General features: G+C 36.4%; 1 non-coding gene across 1 annotated transcript; it reads right to left on the bottom strand.

The window, feature by feature from the left end:
• Positions 1-9972: 9972 nt before the first annotated feature.
• Positions 9973-10075, bottom strand: LOC129402611 (small nucleolar RNA U13). Its single transcript, XR_008628726.1, has one exon. It is a non-coding gene; the product is annotated as a small nucleolar RNA U13 (small nucleolar RNA).
• Between the last annotated feature and the right edge of the window lie 276 nt (positions 10076-10351).

Below are 10351 nucleotides of genomic sequence, written 5' to 3'. Positions count from 1 at the left end.
GAAAAACTCTATTCTTTGATGATACTTGTAGTAGAAAGATTTCTTAGCATCTAACCTTTTCAATCAACATCTACATTTCTTTACTTCCCAAACGCTAATTACCTAGAATTTGCTTGGCTCATTTAGAAAGATTCTGTCAACCTAATTATTTTCTGGTTACTTACTAGGATTTGGAAGGCTCTCCGAATAATTAATGACTGTATATTGATCTGGGAGATCTATTTATAAGTTAGACATTTGTATTTTCTAATTACTTCCACTAATCTAACTCAAAACTCAAATATTTTTCGCAATCCTATTCTTTCAATATATAATTCCTAATTCCACATATTGAAACAACCGATTTGGGGCCAGAGTGATAGTACAGAAGGTCGGGCACTTGCCTTGCATATGGACCAACTCAATTCGATCCCCAGCATCCCCTATGATACCTCAAGCACTGCCAGGAGTAATTTCTGCCTGCATAGTCAGAAACATGTCCTGAGCACTGCTGAGTTGGCCCACTCCACACTCCCCCAATATCTTTTAATAAAAAAATCAAGTGACCTATTAATTTTAAGAAGTTTCACGGCAAAAACTTTAATTATACTGAATTATAAAATATTTGAAAAAGTATAATACTCTAGTAAATAAAATCAAAACATATCTATTTTTTTTAGTTAAAACTATTTTCTGTTGTTGTTCAGCAAAAGTTTCAAATGAGAAGGACTTCTTTTAAAGCCGTTATTTTCCCACACAATAAATGGTTTAGAATACCAAAATATTTTTTGACTGGCAATCCAGCACAAGAACATGATAATTAGTTCTTTAATGTTCTTCTTCCCTCTCTATTCATTCTCTCTAAGGAACTCCTGTTTCTTTGTTCTTTACTTTTCAAAATTAATTAATTAATCAGTGTTTTAGGCTTTTGGGTCACATCTGGTGATACTCAGGGCTTATTCCTTGGCTATGAACTCAGGAATTACTTACTCCTGGCTGTGCTCTGGGGATTTATGGGATGTTGGGGATTGAACCTGGGTGAGCCAAGTAGAAGGCAAGCACCCCATTTGCTGTGCTATATTTTCAGCCCCTATATATACTTTGATCTTCCTAGGGAATGTTGTAGTTATATTATGTACATATGTATACATATATACATATATATACATATGTGCTCTTAATATTTTTATCTCCAAAATTCTGAAAACCTTATACAACTCCACCCCCCTCATAACCTGAAATGAATAACACGTATTTATATGCTTTTGCATATTCTTTGCTACCTCTTTGGCTTTTCTGAAGAACTGTTTGCTCATCTCTTTTCTCCACGTGTTGTGGGATGGGGTTGTTCATTCTATTGAATTTTCTTTTTTCTGTTTCTTTGTTTTGGGGCCATACTCAACACTCAGGACTTACTCCGAGCTCTGTGTTCAAGTATCACTCCTGGCAGACTCAGGTTACCGTAGTAGGCCTGGGGATCAAACCTGGGTCAGCTGCATACAAGGCAAATGCCCTAACCACTGTATTCTAGCTATGAACCCTCTGTTGTTAAGTTTTATGAGAGCGTTAATATTTTGAATATTAGCACTTTGTGAGATGTATGATGTCCAAATATTTTCTATTACCAAGTAGATTTATTTTTTATTATATCTAGATTTTCTTTCACATCCTGTTAGTTTGATAACATTATTTTATTTATGCTTTTGTTTAAGGTTTTTGGGCCACTCCTGATGCTCAGGACTCACCCCTGGCTCTGTATTCATGGATCACAACTGACGGGACTCAGAAGGGACAAAAGATGACAGGAATCAAATCACAGTCATCCACATTCGTGGCAAGCACTTTACCCTCTGCACTATCTCTCCAGCTGTAACTTCTTTTTTTTTTTTTTTTTTTTTTTAATTTATTTATTTTTAATTAGAGAATCACCGTGAGGGTACAGTTACAGATTTATACACTTCTGTGCTCACACTTCCCTCATACAAAGTTTGGGAACCCATCCCTTCACCAGTGCCCATTCTCCACCACCCGTAAACCCAGTGTCCCTCCCACCCTCCCCAATCCCATCTCCCCCCCACCCCACCCTGCCACTGTGGCAAGGCATTCCCTTCTGCTTTCTCTCTCTAATTAGCTGTTGTGGTTTGCAACAAAGGTGTTGAGTGGCCGCTGTGCTCAGTCTCTAGCCCTCATTCAGCCCGCAACTCCCTTCCCCCACATGGCCTTCGACTGCAATGTAGTTGGTGATCGCTTCTCTGAGTTGACCTTTCCCCGGAACGTGAGGCCAGCCTCGAAGCCATGGAGTCAACCTCCTGGTACTTATTTCTACAGTTCTTGGGTGTTAGTCTCCCACTCTGTTATTCTATATACCATAGATGAGTGCAATCTTTCTATGTCTGTCTCTCTCTTTCTGACTCATTTCACTCAGCATGAAACTTTTCATGCCCATCCACTTAACTACAAAATTCTTGACCTCCTTTTTTCTAACAGCTGCATAGTATTCCATTGTATAGATGTACCAAAGTTTCCTCAACCAGTCATCCATTCTGGGGCATTCGGGTTTTTTCCAGATTCTGGCTATTGTAAACATCTTTGATAAGGGAGCAAGAGAAGTGAAGTGGAGCAAGGAAAGCCTCTTTAACAAATGGTGCTGGCACAACTGGACAACCACATGCAAAAAAATGGGTTTAGACCTTGACCTGACACCATGCACAAAAGTCAGATCAAAATGGATTAAAGACCTCAACATTAGACCACAAACCATAAGGTACATTGAAGACAAGGTCGGCGAAACCCTCCACGATATTGAAGATAAGGGTATCTTCAAAGGTGACACGGAACTAAGCAATCTAGTAAAAACAGAGATCAACAAATGGGACTACATTAAACTAAAAAGTTTCTGCACCGCAAGAGATACAGTGACCAGAATCCAAAGACTATCCACAGAATGGGAAAGGATATTTACACAATACCCATCAGATAAGGGGTTGATATCAATGGTATATAAAGCACTGGTTGAGCTCTACAAGAAGAAAACATCCAACCCCATCAAAAAATGGGGCAAAGAAATGAACAGAAACTTTACCAAGGAAGAAATACGAATGGCCAAAAGGCACATGAAAAAGTGCTCTACATCACTAATCATCAGAGAGATGCAGATCAAAACAACCATGAGATACCACCTCACACCACAGAGACTAGCACACATCCAAAAGAACAAAAGCAACCGCTGTTGGAGAGGATGTGGGGAGAAAGGGACCCTTCTTCACTGCTGGTGGGAATGCCGACTGGTTCAGCCCTTCTGGAAAACAATTTGGACGACTCTCAAAAAATTAGATATTGAATTCCCATTTGACCCAGCAATACCACTGCTGGGAATATATCCCAGAGAATCAAAAAAGTGTAACTTCTTTTTTTACCCTTAACAGTGGAGTTAAATCATGCATCAATAATATTAAGGTAAATGACCTTTTCATAATCCAGGATAACAACAAACAAATAAATAAACTTAAAATAAATTGTAAATATTAAATACATTTTCATCTAAAGTTTATATTAAAAGTTTATAAGCTGATAGTTAATAAAAATAATAAATATAAAAATATATAAAAAATCAAATACAAAAAATAAAAATAATAATAATCTTGATCTCCAAACTCTTTATAGTTTATTTTATTATAGAAATGAGATGAGGAAATCTACACATATATGAGTATGTATATATGTGTATGTGTGGTCACTGTCATCCCATTGCTCATTGATTTGTTCCAGCGGGCACTAGTAATGTCTCTCATTGAGAGACTTATTGTTACTGTTTTTGGCATATCCAATACACCATGGGTAGCTTGCCAGGCTCTCCAAGAAGGGCAGAAGAATCGAACACGGGTCGGCCACGTGAAAGGCGAACGCCCTACCACTGTGCTATGTGTATGTGCGTATATATTACATATATATGCATATAAGATTACATTTCCTGATAAAATTAGGGGAAATATGTATTCCTACTCCCATACTTTCCATTCAAAGTGTTTCAGAAAACATGGTAACTAATATTTGCATAGGAGAATAAAGCTAGAAGTAAAGGCCACAACACTGAAAATAATAGAAAGGGAAGCTAAAAAAGCACCTGTGTTGTTGATATTTGTGAGCTACTCACTAACCTTGGAAATGTCCATCTCCAAATTTTCATTATGAGAGATAATTAAATGTCTAGCTTTTAAACTACATTTGGCTGTCATTTGATTTCTCGCCGCCAAACACATCTAAAATGATGCACAATGAGAATGCATTCTATTTTCAGGGAAAAACAAATGATTTAGCAAGATAGGAAATTAGGGTTGATGTGGATGTTAAGCAGTAGAATAATAAGAGTCAACTTGCACACTGAAATTTTCTTTCTGTTTGCAGAGGAAGAAGTAATAAAAGTCTGAATTTGAGAACAAAAGGAATAATAGTTAAAAGATTTTTTATCCATGGAAGGAATGAAAGCTCATGTTAAGCAAATAACTTTGGGATTTAAGATAATTTAGAGACAATTTAGGAAGATGGTTGAGCTAGATAAATATCTTCGCAGAAAATGGATTCACCTAATTTTTAGATAAATTATTGCACTGACTAAGGGGTGGCACATTTATGAAATTAATTATGGATGAATTTTAGGACAAAAAATTAAGATATGCTTGTGATATTTCTAAATTTCACAATGAATATATGAATTTGTTTCAGGAGGGAAAAAAACTGAGATTTCAAATAGCAACTAAAATGAGAGAATTATATTAACATAGTAATAATGCCAAACAGGGACATGAATTTATTTTCTAAATGCATAATATTCTAACGTGCACCATAAAAGATACACATAAATACATTTTATGCATTTATAGTAGTAGGAAAAAAGGAACTTAGATATTTGCATTCTTGAACTTACAACTTTTTTTCTTGGAAACAAAATTGAAGAGTTGATGCAATAAAGATGTAGGCATTTTGAAAGAGGGGGATTTCTAGGTAGGACTGAGGAGGTATGGGACCCTACTGGGAATTCCTGTCATGCAGTCTGGTAATTCAATACAAGGACTTAAGTATTCAGTGCTTCCAGGGTTTGTAGGGTCTGTGACCTGAAAGACAGACTCTTTAACCCTGGCAGTTTTCTCTGGCCTCTGAGTGTTCTATCTTCAATGAGGTCAATTCAATGGGAATGCCAAGGACATTGGAAAAGCCTAAAGCTGGTAAATGTCATGCCAAGGCACATTGGAAATGCTGAGGCTGAATATTTCCATTATATTTCCTGACCAAGAGGAGGAAAGACAGTGAGGTGAAGCACTTGAGCAGACTGAGTCACAGAATATATTAGAGAATAAATTGAGTATTGTAACAGTGTCACTGGTTATCTTTGGTGAGTCACAGTAACATGGAAATTAGCAGCAGGTAATTAGCATGGAGTGATTGCATAATAAGCACCTATAAAATACAAGGGAAAACATCAGGCATATGCAAATAGTGGGCTGTCCTGCAGTCCCCAAAGGAGTGGAGACCATTTCCAGCTGGGAGATGGAAAACTGAGGTTCATCCTCAGGATTTCATCCTCAGTCTTCCCGTGAAGGAAGGAACTACTTTATACACCTCATCTATCTTTTTCTTTTATTATGCTAGCTGTCCCTATACAGAGTATGGCTTTAGGTTGAGCAATTATCTTTAGCTGAGGTGCTCCCTGGAGAAATCTGACAGGAAAGTTGTCAGAACACTTGCCATCAGCTAAAAGTATGTCCTTTTTCCCTTAATAAGGATAATCTAGGCTATGTAGCATATTAAATATAATATATTAAAGATCTCATATCCTCACATTTTCTTTGATCGTATACAACCTAAGAATAGTTCTTTCAATAATGTAGGTAGTATAAACGTTTTTTTCTTGGGAAAATTTAAGAACTTTATTGAGAAAAACTTGATCACACAGCTCTGTAACTGGATTTATGGTCTCTAATTTCTACTCAGAGTAACATGAATATCTCTCAATATTCCTGTAGGACCAGACTGTATCCATACTAGTACAACCCAGAACTCTTCCCAACAAGGTGTAAAAGCTTGGTTTTTCTACACTTCATACAATGTAAATATTGAACTTATCCATTCATAGACAAATTGGGTAAAGAAATGTAAGGGACACATAAGCAAATTAGCTTTAGTCGTATCACGTAGAGTGGACACTATAACTGGCTGGCTGAGGAGATACTACTGGAGATTATTGTCTTAGTTGCATTTTAAGAGTTAAAATTATCCTCCTGGTATTATATCATTTTTATAAGAACCAAACTCAGGAATTGAATGAAGGATGATGAGCTCCTTGACCTCTGCATCTTTTAGGTGCTTAAAGACACATTAGTATTTCATTTGCATTCAGATATAATAAATTGGCCAAGTCAGGAGAGGAAGAGAAAAGCAGTTCAGAAGCTTAATGTTGGCATTTTACAGATGTTATTATTTTAACTCCAGGGACAAGAAATCTGTGGTATTGAAAATTCCAAAATCAATTATAACATTGAAGATTAGATGTATTCTCAGCAATATAAATGTAGTGATAATTGTAGGACCCATTAGATCTTCAGGAGCTGGAATTCCCTTATTCTGGTGGATTATTTCTGTGTTAATAGATCTGAGTGTGACCTGGGAAATACTTTCAGAACTGCCCGTTTTATGATCTAATTGTGCCAAAATAGGTGTAGTCAAATAAATGTGTATAACCTTTCTATCCTCCAATTTAGATGGAACCCTGGGATATTCTTCTGAGTGCCTCTTTCCTTTGCATCTTTATTAATTTATGGTTTTATATGAGTTTTATAGCATCACAGAATTATCAACTTTCTTAGAATTGTTCTCCACAAATATCCCCATTGTTCCAAAGAAGGTACTTAGACAATGTGTCACCAGGCTATACTCAAAATACTTCCATGATATACAATACTTCAGTATAGTTCCAAGTATACTGAACTATACTTCCGTGCATATGGCCTGGATTTTGTCCTGGTGGAATCCATTCAACATCATTTCATAAAGATAGGGTGAAGACTGCATGTTTTCCCTAGAAAATGTTCTTGGTTTATGAGTGAATGGGTGAGATTTCAATCTCTTCTCTAATTGACTTGCATCTCCGGACATGGCATAGTATTTGGATATTTATATTCTCAGAATATGAAGCAGATATCAAGCATATGATTGTAGGGATCCTTCCCTTCCTCCCTTCCCCTCCCTCCCTCCCTCCCTCCCTCCCTCCCTCCCTCTCTCCCTTCCTTCCTTCCTTCCTTCCTTCCTTCCTTCCTTCCTTCCTTCCTTCCTTCCTTCCTTCCTTCCTTCCTTCCTTCCTTCCTTCCTTCCTTCCTTCCTTCCTTTTTTCCTTCCTTCCTTCCTGTGCAGATGATGCAAAATTGGCAATGGTGGATCTCTGTTCTTTCATGATCCTCAGGTTCTTCAATATTTTCAAGAATGAACCTATTGAGTAATAAAGATCCTCAGACTCAGAGTTATTGGAAAGTAGAAGAGAAAAGAAAAGGAGCTCCCCAAGGGGGCAGGAACTTAGAATAGGAGAAATTTAAAAGAAGTTTTGTGTGTGCCCTTTCAAAGGCTCCCTCCCTCTTTCCCTCTCTCCCTCCCTCATTTCCTCCCTTCCTTCTTTCCTTATACACCCAGCAGAGATCAGGGCTTACTCCTGGTTCTTCATTCCGACTACTATCAGGGCTCATGGAAACATACAGGGTGCCATAGATTGAACCAGAGTTGGCCACACAGATACCCTACAATGACCTCTTTTATGTACCACTATAGCTCTCAATATGCTCAGTTTCATCAGTCACTTCATCCTTGCTCTTTGTACTGTAATTACACCTTCCTGAGATCAGAGTTAATTATTATTATTTGAACTCTGACTTCAGGTTCAGTTGACCCTCATTGCGATCAGCCCAATTCTGAGATATATAGCCTACTACTAGTACTTGTTCATTAATGATATTTACCATAATGATTCTTAGTTTTTTCAGTGTATCACTTACAAAGAACCTATCTATTTCTTAAATATATTTTGAGTTCTTTCATAAGAGCATAGTGAGGAGTTAGGTTCTTCTCCCTGTGTGTAATATTTACAATAACATGATTAGTTCTCTAGTATTAGCATTATTTCTTCACTTTATTTTCATGAAAGAATTCTGTGCAACACAGTGCCCTTATATTTAAAACTATTCTTTATTCAATTTTGTGTTATTCCTCACTTGGTCTGCTAGTTCCATCAACCCAAATATTTTTTCTTCCCTGTTGGAACTGTGGCTCCTTATTTCTATGATGCCTTTCTATTTTTCAGTATTTTAATGCAGTTATATTTTTTTCCAAATTATAAATAAGTAGGTGACCAATGGTGTAATAATGGGTGAAATAACCTGAGATAATATATATCATCTTAAAGGGAAGAGAAACTTCAAATCATCTACAAAGAACCAAAAACACAAGTTGAGGAAGGAGAACAAAATTACAAAAATAACATTTCTGTGACACGGCAGCATCACCTAGGCATGCCTGTCTCATGCCTCAAGGTCCATTTTCCTTTTTTGTTGTTCTCAAAGGATCAATTGACTTTGGCATAGTAAATCTGTCTAGGCTGGGAATTAATCACTGGAGTTCTGCTATTCTTATGATTAAACTCTGCACTAGTCTTCGGCTTTCAATGACCTTTCAGTTAAAAAAAAAAATTATTAGTCACTCTATAGAGTGTCAAGGGGGTTCTCACACTAGACTTAAAAGTCATCTAAATCATTAAAAATACCAATTAAAAAAACAATAAACTGTTTCTAGTCGCTGTGATTTATAATACTGTTAATGGTAGGTTTCATGCAGGAGAACTTCCACCCTCCACCAGAGTGCAGGTTTCACCCCACCATTATCCTAGGGTCACACCCACCTGCCCCTAATGCCACCCTTTCAGCTTCCCGACCTTCACTGCTGTGTCCTAGCCACAGTAAGCAAGTTCTTACATTTGTTCGTTTAGTCATTGTTACTTACAATACTATTTATTATAGGCAACCAATTATTTAGTTCAACACTCATCATAATTTCTATTCCACCTTAATGCAGAATGTTTGATTATTAAATACTACTAGTATATTTCCATCTTATAGAATTTTATTGTACTATAATAAGTTACTATTTTTCTAAATTACTGGTAATTTAGAATACCAGTAATTTAGAATACAATTACTAAGTTACTTAGAAACTTAGAATACAATTACTAGGAATGCAATTACTAATTTAGAGTACAATTACTGAAAAATGTGGTAACAATTTTAATTACCCTCGGTGGGGGTTAAAAGCATGATAAACTTTAGCTATATACTAGCAATAGGCATTTGCTTTCCTCATTATAGATTAGCTAACTCCAAATCCCTTGTAAGCATTTGCTTTGTAAAGCAACACCTGTAATGATCCATTATTAAATATAGTTATGATACAATTAAATGTAAATAAGACATATTATAGCCAAACAAGTTTCTTTTGCCCCCTCCCCCCAAAAAAAATACACCTGGTGTATAACGTAGATGCTATTGATAATTTAACGCTTTACTTTTAATTATTAGAAAATTTAGAACCAAGTAATTCTATTAATGTGTTTCTAGCATAACAGTTTGCAGTACCACACACTCCAAACACTATCCTGTTGTCCCAGTGCCCCACAACTTAATCCCCCCAACCCCCCCTCTTTTGCTAAAACTCCTACCAAAGTTCTAGGTTTCTTTTGCTCTTGAGACATTGTTATTCCCATACTCTGTATCTTAAAATCTCACATCGATGACAGATCACCGCGTCTTCCCTTCTCCTGTCTACCTTCACTCAGCATGTTATTCTCCAGGGACAACCATGTAGCCCAAAAGTGCATAATTTCATCTTTTTTCGTAGCCTAGTAGTATTCCATTGTGCAAATGTACCAGTTACATTTTTTCACTTTCTTTTCATTTTATTTCACATCAGATGAGTAATGTGCAAGTGTGTAACAAGATTTAAGGGAGACACACGTCACAGGAATGTGGGAACACCCAATCATGATACTTATGAACTGGTAAAGAATCTCGTACCATAGTTTCTTTATTCAGTAATCTGTTCTTGGACACTTCGAGTCACTTTCATAATTTTAGGAAAGAAACCTCAGCATATATATATACAAAAAATATACATATACAAAAAATCAGAGATGTTTTGTTCATTCAGTCAGTAGGAGAAATATAATTGAACATATTTATAAGATGAGCAATATGCTAATCTGAGTACATTGTTAAAAACGTAAGATGATAAATTTAGTATTTTAATTTCTTATTTTATCTTGAATTCTAGTTTATATGAGGTT

This window comes from Sorex araneus, chromosome 2 (assembly GCF_027595985.1).
Source record: "Sorex araneus isolate mSorAra2 chromosome 2, mSorAra2.pri, whole genome shotgun sequence".
NCBI classification, from domain to species: Eukaryota; Metazoa; Chordata; class Mammalia; order Eulipotyphla; family Soricidae; genus Sorex; species Sorex araneus.
Note: the sequence above shows the minus strand (reverse complement) of the source record. Positions and strands in the feature narration are given on the sequence as shown.